The following is a 19852-nucleotide window of genomic DNA, read 5'->3' as shown; positions in this document are numbered from 1 at the left end:
CCTAAATGGACATGCTAATCTTGTGACAAAAAATGCGTTATCCCGACACATAGTAAGACACATTTGTATGACACGTCGACAATATATCAGCTCAGAAGGACTATTAGCCATTGATATTTCAGAGGATTATAGATAAATGAACAAACTCATTATACATTTCACCTACCAAGCGTTTACCCCTTAATTCATGGGTTCTCAACTCCAGCCCCCCAACAGGTCAGGTTTTCAGGATATCCCTGCTTCAGCACAGGTGGCTCAATCAGTGTCTCAGTATGAGTCTCAGAGTTAGCCAGTGATTGAGCCACCTGTGCTGAAGCAGGGATATCCTGAAAACCTGACCTGTTGGGGGGGGGGGTTGAGAACCCCTGCCTTAATTGCAAATGTATGTGGTGTAAGGGTTAAGCTGTTGGTCTTTAATACACATAGTTTGCAGTCATTACGTATCACCGAGATTCCCTAACGCCCAATACACAATATCACGTTCCAGTAACTGCCATTGACTTGCATATCGATGTGTGATAACCCGTACCAGAGGTCAGTGGATCTCCCCTTATGTTCTTTGCTTTGCATGGAGAGCCTCCAATATGTGGTCAGGATCCCACCCAGTGGTGGCTGCATGAATGTGTCTAAGATATAATTGCACAGGGCTTGGGATTTTTTTAGGTTCCTAATGTCAGAAAGTTTCATCAAGAGAGTTGGCTAAAGGAATAATGACCAACATCCTCAGTTGAGAAAACTGCACTGGTTTTTAGCCACAGGGTAAATTTATGATGAAAGTCAATGGACAATAGGATTTGATAAAGCTACTTGTGCCCAAGTAAGTTGCGTTGCAGAAGTGCACTGAGCCTGTTCTACCCCAGACAACCCAATCACCATTTCTGCTAATGGGAGACTGGCATTTCATTTGCAAGATGAAAGTAAATTGGACAATCTTCAGCTGGCCCTTCATGCCCTGATTAAATTGAAACCACCGTCCCCCTTCCTCTTTTTGCAGTGCTTTGAAAAGAGTTTGATTGCACTGTGGTAAATCTATCTGGGTGAAACATAAAAGACAAGCAAATTTCACTTGATTAGCCTCTTATTGCAAGGTGGATGAGAAGCCGCTTGAATATAGATGGGGATTGCAATGATCGGTTAAGATATTTGTTTTAGGTACAAAGGAAATCAACCGGTTCCTGGGTGCAGGGGTGGTTTATCTTGTAGGATAATAAAGGAATCTCGCCTTGATTGATGTAGAGAGTAAATTCACATACAGTAGTGCATTTGTAAAGTCTCTGGTGCAAAAATGTTGAGATGGAATGCTACCTTGAGTTGTGATTTTAAGCTGAGTGTCAAGAAGAATGAATCAAAGAGAGTAAGGGCACAGTACAATGGTGTTCTAAAGGAGACTACCAATGCATTATGCTGTTGTAACAATACTTTACTATAGCGCTGATAGCAAATGCTACATTGTATCTAGCATAAGAAACAATGGATTTATCCATGAATAAAGATGTTTGCCAAGATGCACTGAACCAGGGGTGGCCAACTCCAGTTCTTAAGGACCATCAACAGGTCAGGACTTAAGGATGTCCCTTTTAAGCACAGGTGGCTCAGTCAGAACGACTGAGCCACTGATTGAGCCATCTGTGCTGAAGCAGGGATATCCCTAGTACCTGGCCTCTTGGTGGCCCTTGAAGAGTGGACACCCCAGCACTAAACCATTTTCTACGGCCATCATAAAATGAAAGAATCATGTTGAAGGAAGATTGCCAGTCAGGAAGGTGTTCGCCACCGAAGACCTGATAGAGATTTGGATATACTGTAGAACAAAGAATGAAAGGAATAAAACGCAGAATCTGATGTATTACTGTACATAATGGCCCCTCTTCGATATGGCAAGCATTCTTCTGAATGGATCTTGGAGCTTCCCTTTCATGGAAAAGTGAATTCAATACAGGGCAATCTGTGTTGTGTAGCATCCTTCCCAAATCATAAGCTGCTTTTGCACATTGGGGAAGAATGTACCCCACTCCCAAAAACCTTGCAGTCTTATTTCGAGTACTGACGTACAGGGACATGCATTGAGCAGTGATCTAACCTAACATCACGGCCACCCATCATAAACCAATTGCTCACACTTATCAACAGGGTATCCCATCAGGAACATGTTGGGAAGATACACTCTACTGACCTCATTCAGTAACATGGCGGCACTTAAAGGGGGTTTGTTATTGTTTGTATTTATAATGAAATTAGCTCTCAGAATGATCATTCATGGTAATTGACAGTTCTTCTTGTAGATGAAGATGGCTTTATCTGGTTAAGTATTAACAACAAAGAGAAATATAACAAGCTGTGAAGAAGGGACTCTGAAAGGGGAAGATTGGTCAGAAGTAATTGTAGCAATACCCTCATATATAAAGTAATTATTACTATAGCAAGTAATATATGTATGTATACCATCAACCATGCACACATCTCTTTAAGGAGAAATTATGCACTGCAAAGCAGAAATCACTTGTAGTGCCTGTAGAAATAGTGTTGTATTACTACACATGCACGCTCCGTAAAAATAACCCTATCCTTTTTTAAATTCCTAAATATTACGCAGATATTTGATATTATTTCTGTGGTTTCTATGACAGTTGTTTCAATCCTTTTCTTTCAAGGATTAGTACTGTATCTCAGAGATGTAAAATTGGCACAAAGATATCAGGTGCAATTTCAAAGGGGAGCAGGATAAGCCCTTTCAAAGAGCACAGTATAAAAAAAAAACTATTTGTGATTTGAGCAGTACGGCTCGCTGCCTTGAAGTGCACAATACAGGAATAAAAGGACAGGAGGTGCATGCAAATATTCCCTGGACAGAGAGCTGACAATCTACTTTAAGAAAAGCTATTTTTTTGTCTTCCCTTTGATCCCTGCCCCTCAACTGTGTATGGGTTTCCGAGAGGAGAGGTTCACAATTGCATTGTATCTGCTTCGTGATTCATCCAATTCTTTGATGTAGAATGAGGAGTGCGTCAGGATTTGCATCCATCAGTAACATGCTACGGGATAAAAGGAAAAGGAAACCCTTTGTATCATTGTAGCTGAATGACTTAGGCACTTAATCATGCAGTGTCAGAATAGGCTGGGTCTGTTCCCTTAAATTCTCTTATGTAAAGTTGAAAAGAAGCTCATTATTCCATTGTTACTCCGCTCGTACACGATAAAGAAAAATCCTCAGGTGAGCTAACAAAGGAGAAACCAACTGAAAGCCCATCTGAAAGGAGAAGGCCGGCTATTGGTTTTAATTAAAAGTCTACCTGCATTGATTTCTAAAGAGCACGCTTAACAGGAGAGATAGAGGTGGAAATACGCCTCTGGTTCAGCGATACGCGGCAGAGTAATCTTGCGATCGCGGCATTATGGTCTTTGAAGGAGAGCGGATGTAGTTTAGAAAGGTGTGCGGGGCGTCGGGAACAGAAAATGGCAGCCAGGGTATGCGAACAATGAGTGAGAGTCACTGAGCTGCCACTCAGGGCAAATGCAGCATCGAGCTGCTCCCCAAATCCCATTGTCTGGTTTTGCTACGGTTTTGAAGCTGGGAAACTTCAGTAGATATTTGACCTCAGAAAGTCTAAATGAAAAGCAGACTTTGGTTCCATGACTTGACCCGAGCCGTCCTTTGGAGCTAAAATGCGCACTTTTTAGCTCTAGCGACCGTCTTCGGACATTTGGTCAGCGGCGGCGAAGGGTCAAATCTGCAGCCAAATGCCACCGATGGACACTCATCTGCCGGCCGTTTGGCCAACAAGGTAAGTTAATTTAAGGGGCTTTAGCGGTTAGGGTAGGGAGTTAAGCATAGGGGGTTTAGGGTTAGGTTTTTAGGGTAGGGGATTAAGGTAAGAGGTTAAGGTTTTTAGGTGGGGTTTTAGGGTAAGGACTTACTGTAATGGGTTTTAGGGAAAGCGTTTAAGGTAGTATTCTGGGTTAAAATTAGGGGGTTTTAGGGTAATTTTAGGGGTTTAGGGTAAGGAGTTAATAATTTTAGGGTAGGGGTAGTGCTAGTATTAGGGGTTACGTTTAGGGTTTTTAGGGTAAGGGGTAAGGTTAGGGGCTTACCTTGATGGCGAAATGGCTGACAAAGAGATGTTCCGTTGGCGAAGGGAGTGGCGGCTAAACGGTGGCTGCGACTTGGTTGCGGCAAACGTCTTCCCCCAAACACTAACAGCTCCCGATTGGCTCGCCGGGCCCATGACATTTCCCTAAAGGGGAGGATAACAATGGCAACTAAACTGCTATCTCAGGAACCCAGTGGTCCCCGTAGCTGAAAATAGCACGGCTAAAAGAATCAGGTAGGTGGGATTCCTGCCCTAAACACGGGACACCTCACTTAAAACATTTTTGGGGAGCGGGTGCACAACAACGCAGAAAGAAAATGTACAGGCCCAGTAATTCCCTGTCCTAAAGAGGGAAAACCGCGGATAGTCACAGAGTAATGTACAGGCCCAGTAATTCCCTGTCCTAAAGAGGGGAAACCGCGGATAGTCACAGAGTAATGTACAGGCCCAGTAATTCCCTGTCCTAAAGAGGGAAAACCGCGGATAGTCACAGAGTAATGTACAGGCCCAGTAATTCCCTGTCCTAAAGAGGGAAAACCGCGGATAGTCACAGAGTAATGTACAGGACCAGTAATTCCCTGTCCTAAAGAGGGGAAACCGCGGCTAGTCACAGAATAATGTACAGGCCCAGTAATTCCCTGTCCCAAAGAGGGAAAACCGCGGATAGTCACAGAATAATGTACAGGCCCAGTAATTCCCTGTCCTAAAGAGGGGAAACCGCGGATAGTCACAGAATAATGTACAGGCCCAGTAATTCCCTGTCCTAAAGAGGGGAAACCGCGGCTAGTCACAGAATAATGTACAGGCCCAGTAATTCCCTGTCCTAAAGAGGGGAAACCGCGGATAGTCACAGAATAATGTACAGGACCAGTAATTCCCTGTCCTAAAGAGGGGAAACCGCGGATAGTCACAGAATTTGAAACATCCCATTATAATTTGTGAGTTTCTTGAACCTGTCACACTTCTATGGGGATTTTTGGTTCGAGACGGCCACCGCTTTGGCAAATATATATATGGTAGAATAGATGAGAAAGTCAAACCGCGCTCTTGCTGCCTAACAGGATCTCGTAGTGGATCAACTCTTCCCTCTTGCAACTGATGTGATGTGAAGGCACCCCTCCTCCACAGGTCCCGTCGCAGGATGGCTCCAAACGCGGGCAACAGCAGGGAATGAAACACAAAAGCGCACTGAGGGTCAAGATTTAATTAAAACATGTTAGTAGTAGTAACAATAAAAACTTACATATAAGGTTAAGTACATCCAGTATTAAGGTGCAGAGGAAACAGTCCTGGTGGTGTCCTGGGCATAAAGAGATGGTGCAGAGGCTTACAAGGTAGACCCGCGCGCTGGGGCTGCCTGGCTCGGCACCACGTTGTTCTTACTTCCGGGTTGCAGTTTCTCGCAGGACCCGTGAATAGTAGGAAGCCTGATGAAGCACAACACTGTGTGAAACGCGTTGCGAAAGCCCTACGGTGCAGCTAGAAGTCAGCCCACTGGTGTACCTACCCCCAGCTGTCCCATCAACAACCAGAGACCCTTCGGCACGCCGGAGTGAGTTTCTCTGGGGAACCGGCGTTTGAGGCGGGCTACTATTCACGGGTCCTGCGAGAAGCTGCAACCCGGAAGTAAGAACAACGTGGTGCTGAGCCAGGCAGCCCCAGCGCGCGGGTCTACCTTGTAAGCCTCTGCACCATCTCTTTATGCCCAGGACACCACCAGGACTGTTTCCTCTGCACCTTAATACTGGATGTACTTAACCTTATATGTAAGTTTTTATTGTTACTACTACTAACATGTTTTAATTAAATCTTGACCCTCGGTGCGCTTTTGTGTTTCATTCCCATATGGTAGAATAGACCTTCCCAAGCCATAAAAAGAGATATCGATCGGAGCAGATCACAATTTGGGATCAAAACAACAAAGGAAATGTAAAGGTGATAAACTTGCAGTATTTTGCAGTATTTTGCAGCTTTTTGCAGCTTTTTGCAGCTTTTTGCATGGCAAAGTGGCGCAGTGAGTGAAGACACTGGCTCAATGACTGAATTTGAAGCAGGGGAGCCTGGTTCAATTCCCGGTGTCAGCTCCTTGTGACTTTGGGTGTCACTTTATCTCTGTGCCTCAGGCACCAAAAACACATAGATTGTAAGCTCTTCTGTAACAATCCGATGTGCTGTGCACCGCACACTATACTGTAATTATGAGTCCCATTGGAAGAAGAGCACTATATGAAATAAAGTTATTATTATAGTATTGTTTTATGTATGTTTACTTTCAGGAGGACTTTCAGGAGGGCCGGGTTTATCCATCCCAAACATGAACATGACGTGTGGATGTGAAGCGTTCCTAATTACGACGCTCACCTCACTGCACCTTCAGGTTCCGAGTCATGTTCCACGGAGCGTTCCGGGCACAGCTGTGTCTGCATCCGTGGGCTTTCATGTGTGTGTATGAAACTCTTTGGATAGGGTTCTAGAGGGTTCAACGACATCAAAGGAGATATGGATAATCAGAGCAGCGAAGTAAAAGATCAAACGGAATATCTATAAAACAGATCTGAGCCGCTTAATTCTCTTCCCCTGTTACTGGAGGAGGTTTTCCTCTTCTCTTTTTCCCATTTACAAGATGTCCTTTGATCTGTGTTGATATCTCCCATTTTGTCTGACTCCTTACAGTGTGTGTGTGTGTGTGTCTATTTATCCAGTGGTCAAAGTGTCATAGACAATGAGCACCTTGTAACCCCCTGTGCATAAGTCTGTGCAGGTGTCACCGCTTCAAGGAATGTGCAGCTCTGATAATAGGAGGCAGGGAGGGGGCACTTTTAAAAAGAAAATGCTATATTATATCATGAAAAAGAGGTGGATATTTAGCTTTGCAAATGAAGAAGAACACGCTTTGACACTCTATCCATCGATCCATCCATCCATCCATCCATCCATCCATCCATCCATCCATCCATCTATCTATCTATCTATTTATTTTTCTATCTATCTATCTATCTATCTATCTATCTATCTATCTATCTATCTATCTATCTATCTATCTATCCATCTATTTATTTTTCTATCTATCTATCTATCTATCTATCTATCTATCTATCTATCAATTCCACCCCATTAAACACTGGGGGCTATGTACTAAACTGCCGCGTCAGCACTTACTGCTGCGTCAGCACTTACTGCTGCGTCAGAACTTACTGCCGCGTCAGCACTTACTGCCGCGTCAGCACTTACTGCCGCGTTAGCACTTACTGCCGCGTCAGCACTTACTGCCGCGTCAGCACTTACTGCCGCGTCAGCACTTACTGCCACGTTAGCACTCACTGCCGCGTTAGCACTCACTGCCGCGTTAGCACTTACTGCCGCGTTAGCACGCACTGCCGCGTTAGCACGCACTGCCGCGTTAGCACTCACTGCCGCGCTAGCACTCACTGCTGCGTTAGCACTCACTGCCGCGTTAGTACTCACTGCCGCGTTAGCAGTTACTGCCGCGTTAGCACTTACTGCCACGCTAGCACTTACTGCCTTGCTAGCCCTGTGGATGTCGATGCTCCTAGCAGCAGAAACCTAGAACCTCACTGATAAGTGTCATGTTTAGGGGCGTCTCTAATTTTGCCCTGGTGCAGCTTTAAAAACAAAAAAAACAGTAAACACTAATCTAAGTGATTTATGCTTACACCCCTGTTGTGCCCCTATCTTTACCGCCACCTCGGAGATGGTCCACCCCTGTCCACCAAGCAAGCTCTCAATACACCTAACCCATAACCTGGTCATAATGTTCCCATCCCTACCCACCAACCAAGCAAGCCCTCAATGCATCTAACCCATAACATGACCATAATGTTCCCACCCCTACCCACCAACCAAGCAAGCTCTCAATGCATCTAACCCATAACCTGACCACAATGTTCCCACCCCTACCCACCAACCAAGCAAGCTCTCAATGCATCTAACCCATAACCTGACCACAATGTTCCCACCCCTACCCACCAACCAAGCAAGCCCTAAATGCATCTAACCCATAACCTGACCGTAATGTTCCCACCCCTACCCACCAACCAAGCAAGCCCTCAATGCATCTAACCCATAGCCTGACCGTAATGTTCCCACCCCTACCCACCAACCAAGCAAGCCCTCAATGCATCTAACCCATAGCCTGACCATAATGTTCCCACCCCTACCCACCAACCAAGCAAGCCCTCAATGCATCTAACCCATAGCCTGACTATAATGTTCCCACCCCTACCCACCAACCAAGCAAGCCCTCAATGCATCTAACCCATAACTGACCATAATGTTCCCACCCATACCCACCAACCAAGCAAGCTCTCAATGCATCTAACCCATAACCTGACCATAATGTTCCCACCCCTACCCACCAACCAAGCAAGCCCTCAATGCATCTAACCCATAGCCTGACCATAATGTTCCCACCCCTACCCACCAACCAAGCAAGCCCTCAATGCATCTAACCCATAGCCTGACCATAATGTTCCCACCCCTACCCACCAACCAAGCAAGCCCTCAATGCATCTAACCCATAGCCTGACTATAATGTTCCCACCCCTACCCACCAACCAAGCAAGCCCTCAATGCATCTAACCCATAACTGACCATAATGTTCCCACCCATACCCACCAACCAAGCAAGCTCTCAATGCATCTAACCCATAACCTGACCATAATGTTCCCACCCCTACCAACCAACCAAGCAAGCTCTCAATGCACCTAACCCATAACCTGACCATAATGTTCCTACACACCAACCAAGCAAGCCCTCAATGCATCCAACCCATAACCTGACCATAATGTTCCCACCCCTACCCACCAACCAAGCAAGCCCTCAATGCATCCAACCCATAACCTGACCATAATGTTCCCACCCCTACCCACCAACCAAGCTCTCAATGCATTTAACCCATAACCTGACCATAATGTTCCCACCCCTGCCCACCAACCAAGCTCCAAATGCATCTAACCCATAACCTGACCATAATGTTCCCACCCCTACCCACCAACCAAGCTCTCAATGCATTTAACCCATAACCTGACCATAATGTTTCCACCCCTACCCACCAACCAAGCAAGCTCTCAATGCATCTAACCCATAGCCTGACCATAATGTTCCCACCCCTACCCACCAACCAAGCTCTCAATGCATCTAACCCATAACCTGACCATAATGTTCCCACCCCTACCCACCAACCAAGCTCCAATGCATCTAACTCATAACCTGACCATAATGTTCCCACCTCTGCCCACCACAAAAACATCTTAACAGTAACTATATAGACCCCACCATTGTTTTACTAACTATAGTATAGCGTCCTGGATAAGGGCACTACTGTATATAAATATTGTTAGAAATAATATTGTTTTCTATGCTTTGTAATGTAATGTTCACACTAATTAACCCCTCACAATGCACAGAGCGATTTGCAGGTCTCTTCTGTTTCCATACACAGGGTAATAATTAGGATTGCTCGCGGTTACACTCGTGCAAATGAAAGGATTGCATTTAGAACTGGGGTAGCCCTGTTTCCTAGTGAATACAGATTGCTACCATATGCTGTATAACCTGTAGGCTCACAGGGCCTAAGCCTCCGCCACGGAGAGCCTGGGGCACGCGTAATAATAGATAATACCTGATACTTGGTGCAGCGCCTCCACCTGCGATGGCTCCCACCAGAGAGGGAGTGGTTCCTCACAGGACACTTATGTACATCAATACACACACACAGCATATAACCAACCAACTGACTTTACTTGCATGAAAGGCTTACGTGATTCTCTCTGTACCAACGGGTGTCCCGCCCTAGAGGAGACACTATTTAATGCGTCTCGCAGGACGCTGATTTCCCTCCTTCACCGGGTGATCCTACTCCGTGTCCAATTCCCAACCCAAAATTTCGTTCCCCCCCCCACCCTCAAGTGAGATAGTGAACCTATATGGGTGACTGCGCAGCCACTGTGTCCTAAATAAGAGGTGATATAGTTGGTGCACTTGTGGTTTACCTGCCTGGCACTCCAGTACCCGGGCCTGCAAGGATCTTCACAAAGGATCAGATGCGAGGTGACTTCAGCAATAAGCTTCCGGGGCGATCTCACCCAGACACACGGCAGCACAGTAGCAGGGTCTGAGCCCAGACCTCCTGCTAGATAGTCACTGTCTCTTTAAGCGATCAACACACTACAGTAAGGGAACCGGAACCTGTGTAGGGCCAGTACCTATCTCTGCTCCACACTACTGGGACTCAGGGCCTAACTGGGCCTGGGGCATACGGCCTAGGTAGGGGCTGAAGGCCTCCCTACACCGAAGCTCCATCTCCTTCCTCCTCCCGCTAGCTCTGACCAACGTGCGCACCCCTCGACCCCTTTTCCTCCCTTCCTAACGCCTGATTGGTCCTCGTGCGTCACGGGGTTCCGCGGGGCTGCTGGGACTCGTAGTTCCCTGTGCTCCACCCTATCAGAGCTCTCTTCCTTCGCGGGCTTTGGCAGCTACACCCGCGCATGCGCAACCTCCTGCTCCACCGGTCCTGCGCCTGCGCCAACCTCCAACATGGCGGCGCCCTCTACGCGGAACCTCCTATATACCGGAGCGTTCCCTGCCCTGCAGCAACCTCTCACCCCACAACAATAATAATGGCGGGCGAGGGGAGCCCGGCTACACGGGCAAGATAGATTAAGGCCAAGTGCAGCCAACAGGCTCTCTAACTAAGAAAGCATGCGTGCGCATGTAGGGGTGCGCGCTAAAAGTCCGGCTTCTTTACACATAAGTGAAAAAACACAACTGTAGTGTTAACCCTTTAGCAACCTGAGGCCAGCAATGCATTGTTGAGGGAAGAGAAATAGAAACAAGAGGGCACGTTTGAATCAAATAATTAACATTAGGTCTTCGCACACAATGTACTGTTATGCAATGGTTATAGTGGAGGAATTTTTTTTACCAGCACTGTTCCTTTAATAAATTGCATTTCTAAGTGGTGGGTTATTGTTACTGTACCTCCCGCTGGGGGGGTATAATGAGCCCTTCACACTTCACTTGCAGAGATTTGGGATGAATGGGAAGGGAAGCCATGGTCCTAAGGATTCATAATGCTGAAATGGCCGTGAGTTCAAGGGAATCTCTTTGTTTCCAACTGACTTTGTTAATTGTTGTTATTAATTATTAATCGCTAGCTTGCACATATTTCAGGCACTTAAAGAATGACAAGTGGCTTGTGGTTCTTTATTAGGAGATGAAACACAGCAACGGTTCACCAGTTCTGGGTTGCAGGCGCTACCCAGCATCACGGGCCCTCCGCTTGCAGGACCCTGGGAAGGACACTGGTCGTCCTTGTGGTACAAATGGCACAGGGTCTCTGGAATGTCCTCCTAGGTTGGAAGGGGGTCTGGCATTTAGCAGGAACATTCTCCTTCCAACTCGTCTTTGACAAATCTTACGCACCCACTCCAAATCTTAGCCCCCCCCTAAGTGTGTTGTGTTCCGGTCGCAGACAGTAAGTGGACCATAAACGTAGTGTCCCCACCAGCATAACAAGCAGTCAATCTATTGATTTGATGTCTTCTTATAGGGAGTAAAAATTTAGAGCCAATACTTATTGATCAGCCGGATTATTAAAAGCCACTTATCAGCACTGTTAATTTGAGGTGCGCAATTTTCACTTGTTATCAGAGACAGCAACCCATCAAAATCCATGAGTGAGAAGGCAGTGAGTTTATGTTGAGACGAAGGGTGGGGAAGTAATGAACGGGTGCGGATGTGCTGTGATGGGCACAGTTTTGCAGGGATTTCAGAGTTGACTCCTGAAAATAGGCTGATACTTTACACGTTGTGGTATGTTTACTTGTTTAAATATGGTTGAGATTTCCCTATAAAAGGATTACTGTATATTTGGCGCTTCAACCAATGACCAACCTGCTGGATTCGGAACCATATACATAAGTAGAAGGCCAGGAGTGTATATAATTGTACATATGTATATATGTATCTCCTGTTGACCAACATTGGGTGGAATGAACTTCATTCAGGGAGAAAGTAGAAAAATGCTGCATTTTCCACTGAATTATGAGGAAGTCTCTATTTTTAAATATAGCTGACAAGTATTGTGTGTAAAGGACCATGAAGTTACATATAAATTATTAAAAAAACATTGACATTCCAATCCACATTGTTATAGATACTAAATTAAAAAGTGATAAAAAGATAGTCGATTTTTTTTAGTGCTAAGAAATGGGAATTAAATAACAATGGCATATCATTTAATGTGATACTCTATTATAGTAAAGTGTGTCAGGTAACTCCTTCTATACCTCTTCCCCAAATCACAAGCTGGCACACATGCGGCACAACAGGTAAAAAATACGTGATATATTGGCTCCTAGACTGTTTAAATTTGTTAAAGCATCAGTTCAAGCTGCCGTTTTTTTTTGTGTGTGTGAATATATATATATATATATATATATATATATATATATAGAGCTGGCTGACATATCTATCTTTTCCTCTCTTTCCATTCTTCTCTCTTCTCCTCTCTTGTCTCTTCACACTCTTCTATCTCTCTTCTCTCTCTTTTATCTCTCTCTTCTCTCTCTCCTCTCTTTTCTATCTCTTCTCTCTCTTCTCCCTCTTCTCTCTCCCTTCTCTCTTTTCTATCTCTTCTCCCTCTTCTCTATCTCTTCTCCCTCTTCTCTGTCTCCTCTTTTCTCTCTCTCTCTTCTCCCTCTTCTCGCTCTCTTCTTTCTTTTCTATCTCTTCTCTCTCTTCTCTCTCTCTTCTCTCTTTTCTATCTCTTCTCTCTCTCTTCTCTCTTTTCTATCTCTTCTTTCTCTTCTCTCTTTTCTATCTCTTCTCTCTCTCTTCTCTCTTTCTATCTCTTCTCTCTCCCTTCTCTCTTCTCTATCTCTTCTCTGTCTCCCTTTTCTCTCTCTCTCTTCTCTCTTTTCTATCTCTTCTCTCTCTCTTCTCTCTTTTCTATCTCTTCTCTCTCTCTTCTCCCTCTTCTGTCTCCTCTCTTTTCTCTCTCTTTCTCATTAAACTAGCAGGGGCTGGCAGTACAAGGTCCTACGGGACTGGTATTGGCCCAAGGAGACCTGTGCATTACGCTCTCTGTGGAAGATTAACATGCTCATGTGGATAGAATTCCAGCCTATATTAATCGGCCTAAGTTTGGTCCAAAGTTATACATAGAAATATATCCATACTCTCTGCAATCTCTTAAGGCCTAGAAGCATATATAGGATTTTAAATAAGGTAAAATCACTTAATTATTATTATTATTATCTTTTATCTTTATGACACCGACATATTCCACAGCCCAGAATGACATCCCTTTCACCAGGAGCTTACAATCTAGCAGACTCGGCCATGTACAGCCTTATTTATTATTTTAACCGGTTTTTATAATTTAATGTATGTTTATTGGTTTTTCAGCTTTAGTCTGAGAAGTTCTGAGCTTTGCAGAAGGAAACCAGACATTCAGCAATATACTGCATGTAACACACTGCTTTCATTAAAGGTTAGTAGAAGGGTTATACTGTACACAGGGATCAAAGTGGGCACGAACCGCAAATACTTATTTACAAACCTGGAGTGCAAACAATTTGGTTTGTTTAAAACACTTACAGTACCACCTACTTTTTACAGAACAAAGGGGTTTATCTTAGAACGTTGATCTCCCCATCCTGTTAGTTGCATAATTATGATCGGGGTGGCAGGGGTAATTATGGCAGGGGTGCTCAACTTCAGTCATCAAGTACCCCCTAACAGGTCAGGTTTTCAGACTATCCCTGCTTCAGCCCCGGTTGCTCAATCAGTCCCTGCCTCAGCACAGGTGGCTCCACCAGAAGCCTCTGAGCCTCTGATTGAGCCACCTGAACTGAAGCTGGGATATCCTGAAAACCTGGCCTGTTGGAGGGGGGGGGCTTGAGAACTGGAGGTGAGCACCTCTGGTCTAAGTGGTGATCGGGCTCATCTGGCCAGCCCGATCAAAGCTCTCTTCGCGTCAGTTTCCAGCATCCGGGGGCCGGACGCAATTCTTTCGGCAGCCACAGTACTACTGCTTTTGATTTTTTATGCCACGGGCGCCATTAGCACCCTCACCTCGGTGCGGGGAGAGAGCTGTAATATTAGGTATTCGCTTGCGTGCAAAGGCAGATTTCCTGCCCTCACTCCCTGCATTTTATGCTGCGGTGTTATTGAAGGGAACACAAAGTCAATCCGAGTGAAACAGTGCAGAATTTATTTTTAAGAGAACCACGGTCAGCTGGGGACGGGGCTGAGAATGTGAAATTCATCTCATTCAGCAGCCTGGGGAAAGCAGGAGAATTCTTCTGCCTCGTTCCGAGAGGCCGGCAGTACATTGTAACGGAGATAAAAGGGTCAGTGTGTCAAAGCAATTCTGGAACAAGATTGGAACAAAGATTTGTCATTTTTGTTTCTTGCTCCAATTTTGCCCCGTGTGCAACTTGTGATTTAGTGAGTATCAGACGCAAGAGTTCGGCTGGGGCCATGGTGCCACTGACCGTGCGGAGGAAACCGCACGCTGAGCGATCAGATTGCTTAAGGCAGGGATTGCGTCCATGTGGCGTGCGGGCGTGTGGGCGGAAACGGGAGGGGGTGCGGGAGTTGAAACTGATTTCTAGGCGCGACAGGCCAGTCACGTGAGCGGTTTGCCCAATGTGGGCGAACCAGCTCCATGACGCCCATAGGAACGCCCCCCACGGCCCATCCACCATGGCCAGGGAAAGCACCCGATTCACGCGGGTCACTTCCCAGCCTCCGCATGCCCCCGCGCGGGAGAAGGCACCATGGCCCCAGCATTAGGCCGCTTCCATGCTTAGCATGACCACACAAGCAGCACAAACAAAAGACCATGCCTCTATGAGGCAGGCCATAGAGCGTGCGACTGCGCGCCCGACAAAGCGTGACCACCGAGCAGACAAAATCTTTTGATTTTGTTGCACGACGGCCGGGTCACCGCTCATGTGACGTCACCGCCACGCCTCCCCGCCGTGTCTCCCCCTAGGCCACAAATCGCCTCTGCGGCAGGCGTGCGTGACGTCACTCGCTCCGTCGCGCATGCGCACCTAGCATGGCCTCGGCCTTTAAACAATGCCCTGATTATAACGATAATCACTATTTCTCCTTACAATCTCCGCCAGGTTTGTGGGGGCCTTATCTTTCTAGTAACCTGCATCTGATGGAAGAAACTGTTTGCACATTCCATGCAACTGTGCACCAAAGATGTAATGCATCAGCTCATACATGGGCATTTGCAAAAATTTACAAAAATGATGAATCCTTGTGTTTAGTCATCATTTTTGTAAAAAAAATTATTTAACCTATAGTGCTAAATGTCAGCCATTAAATTGCTCCAGGTGTCGACCATTTATTCTTTTTTATATTTATTTTTTATACATTTTTTATTTTAATACTATATACCTCTCACATTTATTCTATCCATTAAACACAGCTGGTGTTTTTAAACAGTAAGTTTTCCAACAATTAGTTATAGAATTAAGACCAACCCGTGTTTTTTTTGCAAACAGAGATGTGAATACAATAAATTACCAGTTCCAATTACCCATTGATGATTAAGCACAGATGTTAGAGATATTTTAATTGCGCATGGTATTTAAAGTTGAGATGAGGAAGGGGGCGTCATACTCCTGACGAAGCCACGTTCTCTACTGGTGAAACGCGTAGAGTAGGACCGCCCAGAGGAGGAGAGACGAGGTGCCGAGTGACTGCCCATCCCATAAGCTGAACCGGAAGTGACGCAGCGCTCTGGAGACCGCGACGGAGCAAAGCTCCGGAGCAAAGCTCCGGAGAGCCATTGGGAGGCAGCTAGCCGAACGCGGAGGAGTCCCCAGAGTGCATCAGACTCTCAGCGGAGGCGGGCGGTGAGCCACAGCACGAGTCGATCCTTCATATCACAATTGTGATTCATGCGTATTTTATACGTTTTTATTGTAAGTGTGCATTTTTGGAAATTGTCATAAATGTATACCTTTTACTATTGATCTGTACTATGGGTATCTCCTTTACTTTCACATCCTATGATCTAGCTGATACTGGAGTTTAATACCACTTCAAACTCAGAAGACCATCTGTGGTCCACACCACCTGAAGCTATTTTGATGTTGCCTGATTAACACTGAAATCCTGTGAGTAGGCTGCACATAGGAGCCAAGATTACCATTGAGTTATTTCAGTCAACACTATTGTCTGCACTCAGATTGTTGTGTTTTGTCTCTCTTTAGGCTCCCCCTGGGTTACCAGGAAGTAATACATTGAGAGAGAGTTACCTCTCATTTTCAAGTATGTTTTTGCCACAGAGTTATAACAATACATGGTTACATTAAAAGAACAGAGGATATACAGTCAATTCACAGACATTTTATGGACAGATAGAGTTGGAAAATTGGGTACAGGGGATAAAAGGCCTGGTGAGTTTCAGAGTGAAATAGAGAAGCTTTAACATCACCAAACATCAGCGAACGGCAGCAAACGGCTCACACCCCTTGGCTGCCCTCGGCTGCGCCAAAGGCTGTCTGCCTTTGGGGCGACGCAGATGTACACTGAAGGGGTTCAGATTGAATGCAGCTGCGAATACAAAGTTCTTTGCCCTCTTGGCTCATTAACATTCCAGTGGGTGGGGTTGACGTTCCACAAAGTACAAGCAAATGTTAACCCTTAGCACGCTGGTCCTGTGCAGAGGGGAGCAGCTCTTGGGGAGCCCCATCAGGCATCCACCTTTGGGGCGACGCAGAGCCAACTCACTGGAGTGTATGACTTCATGACTAGGTAGCTACATCATTGAGCCTCTGACGAAGGAGATAACCCAGAAACGTTGTGTGTATTCGTGTACAATATCTCGGCATAATCAGATTCTCTAAATGTCGCCTTGGCTGGAAAGATTGTTGCCCAGGAGTGCTAGGGGTTAAGGCAAATGTTGGGCAATTCTGGTGCAAAAATATGCCCCATGTTAGACAGACTACTTTCCTGCTTTTCCACCTAGTACCATATATTATACGGACACAGAGAATATCCCTTTGTGTTCTAAATAGAGATGGAAAAGCAAGGAAGTCAGCCGTCGGCCATCTTGTTATATCCCAGGATATCTGTGATCGAGTTTTGGTTCGGATAAATAAGGATAAAGTGTTTCACAGGGTAATCTAAATATCCAATATTAATATCTGTAAAAAAATAAATAAAAGGATTATGTGCTTAACCCATTCACTGCCAAGAGCAGCTAGCAACACATTGCAGCATCTGCTTCTCCAATGTAAATGCAAAACCTTAATACTGTATTGTCATCTGGAAACTGAAAGAAGAGAAACTTGAAGATGCAAATAGAACTTTAGAAGTTTCCTGTTTGATTTATTCATGATGATTTCCCGTCAGCGCCCGCTCCTTGCATGCGAGAGCAGCTGGGATCAGCAGAGAGAGCAGGCAGGGGGCCTCAAATCTAATCGCCGACTTCCAAAATCTAATCGAAAGGCGCAAGCCTTTATCAATAATTCAGAGCTTTATTACTGATATGATGCTGTGGACCATCAGACAGCGTAAATAATTGATCCACTGAGGGGCAACATGTCCTTTTGTGAAGCGGGGAGCTGTGGCCGGCCAGTGCCGGGACGCTGGCTGAGCTTTTGAAGAACAGCGTGATCACACAGTAAATATCTGACTTCATGTGGCTGGGAGAGAGGGAAGCAATTTACACCAACTGCTTCCTATAAAAGGTGTGTGCGGGGGGTGTGTTTAATACACCCCCAAGCAGCCTTTGTATGGAGTGCCGGCGAATACTGGAGTAGATGTTTTTTTTGTCAGGATTAGGTTAATCCACAGTAAATGTACTGTATGTATACACACATACACATACATGGGTAATAGTATGTGTATACGGTATATGTATATGTGCTCGATGTTTAGATCTGACATCACGCTGAATGTAAGTTAATCTCCAAAAAAAAATGCATTCTTATCACCAACAAGCCCTTCCTCCATTGTTGTGTATTTTTTACCCCTGGGATAAAGATGTCTTATTTCTAGTCACGCACACAGCTCAGAGTTAAAAGCGGAGCAGCTCACCCTGTGGTGTCTCTGCAGAGTTAGTCCTTGGGTTCCCTCGTGCCAGGAGATAGGGGGACTTGTGTGCCAGCATTACTTTTTGCATGAAATAGATGTTTGCGTCCTCAAATGGCAGAGGCGAATTCAATCCAAAAAAAGGAAGAGAAATTAGAAATAAGTTACCTTTTTAGGTCCCCGTTGTGACCTCCGTCTTGATGGGGAGTACAGCGTAGAATAGATCATGCTATATAAATACTGTATTTCTATGGCAGTAGTTCATATATACTGTATATAAACACAAATCATCACATCACGCACACACATATACACACACATCATACTAGGATGTACACATCTGCATTTGGATCCATCCCATGTTCTTTAACTTCAAGTTTCCCACTAAGGGCTTTATTCTATACGGAACCGGTCTCGGACAAGAATCCCCCGTTGAACCCTCTCATTAAATAAGAGTGTTTTCTGAACTGAGCACATGCAATAAAATATACTACACATGCCCCAAAACATGCCATGCCCTTACCCGCATTCACTTTATTTCATCATTACTTCCTTGCAGCCTTTATGCTGTCCCATTCATACTGTAAGAGTAGGTTATTTAAAAGGAAGGGGTTTTACTCAAAGAGTAAAGGGGATAATACTGTATGTGAAGAGTAACAATGCCTTCCCTGCTGAAGAGGTGCAGTAATTCATCCTACTGTATATATCCAACCTTCCAGGAATCAAATCATTGTTTGCCCATGGTGTCCTGGACGTGTCCTCTTGTGCTTTGGTTATAGGACAAGTTAGGGAGGAGTCACCCACATACACTTTTAAATAGGATGTATCTTTGTGACAGGGTTTCTCATTTTTTTTTTCCATCCATAAATTCCTCATTAAAAATCCGCAATAAATGTAGGAACCCCTGATGACCACCAAGTTAAAAATATGTTTTCATCTGTGCATAGGTGCACTTTTACACCGGAGTTCATTCATACGAAGTTCCCCTACATAGGAGCTGTCAGACCTTTGAAGACATGCTCCCTCTCAGAAGACGCTGTCACTGGCGCTGGCAGGCGCTGACAGATATAGAAGCATGGAACATAATTGTAATACTTTTTTCTTACAAAACTACAGTCAAGGAAAAACAGGCTCATATTGAAAGGATTTTTTCCCTTCGTAGTCTCACATCAAAGACAAAGAAGCCATGGATGCATCTTCATCGCTTCCACAAAGCTGCTCCATTCAACTCACTGTCACCTGTCACATAGTGATTAATCTACAGAGAAGGATTCTGGGTAGTGACATAGGCATGAGCACACTAGTCACTTTTAGATTCCTGGATGTTACTACATGGGCTCTCTAGTACCTGCTGCATTACCCAACTTGTACAGTTAGACCTTGACTAATACAGTAAAGAACGAGTGGACCCACTTTGGGGACATCTGCTGTGTCCTCCTGCACTCATGAGTGTGAGCTTGGTCACAGATTCTGGTGGGACAACAGGGCATGAAAAACCCCACCACCTTACAAAAGTACAGTTAGGCAAGGAACCCATGAGTAAACATTTTCTACAGGTGTCCCGAGCATTCTTCATTCAGTAAGGACATGTTCCACGTCTTCTTTGTAGCTTCTTAAAATAGGGTGTTGATTTCTCTAAGGAACATGCAAATGACCTGACTAATGAGGAGGGGTGGTCT

General features: G+C 45.2%; 1 protein-coding gene across 1 annotated transcript in view; it reads left to right on the top strand.

The window, feature by feature from the left end:
* The window catches only part of LOC142484352 (CUGBP Elav-like family member 4), a 411605-nt gene that overhangs the window by 157946 nt on the left and 233807 nt on the right, over window positions 1–19852 (top strand). The gene's annotated exons all lie outside the window — the stretch shown is intronic.

The sequence above is a fragment of the Ascaphus truei genome, chromosome 1 (assembly GCF_040206685.1).
Source record: "Ascaphus truei isolate aAscTru1 chromosome 1, aAscTru1.hap1, whole genome shotgun sequence".
NCBI lineage: Eukaryota > Metazoa > Chordata > Amphibia > Anura > Ascaphidae > Ascaphus > Ascaphus truei.
Note: the sequence above shows the minus strand (reverse complement) of the source record. Positions and strands in the feature narration are given on the sequence as shown.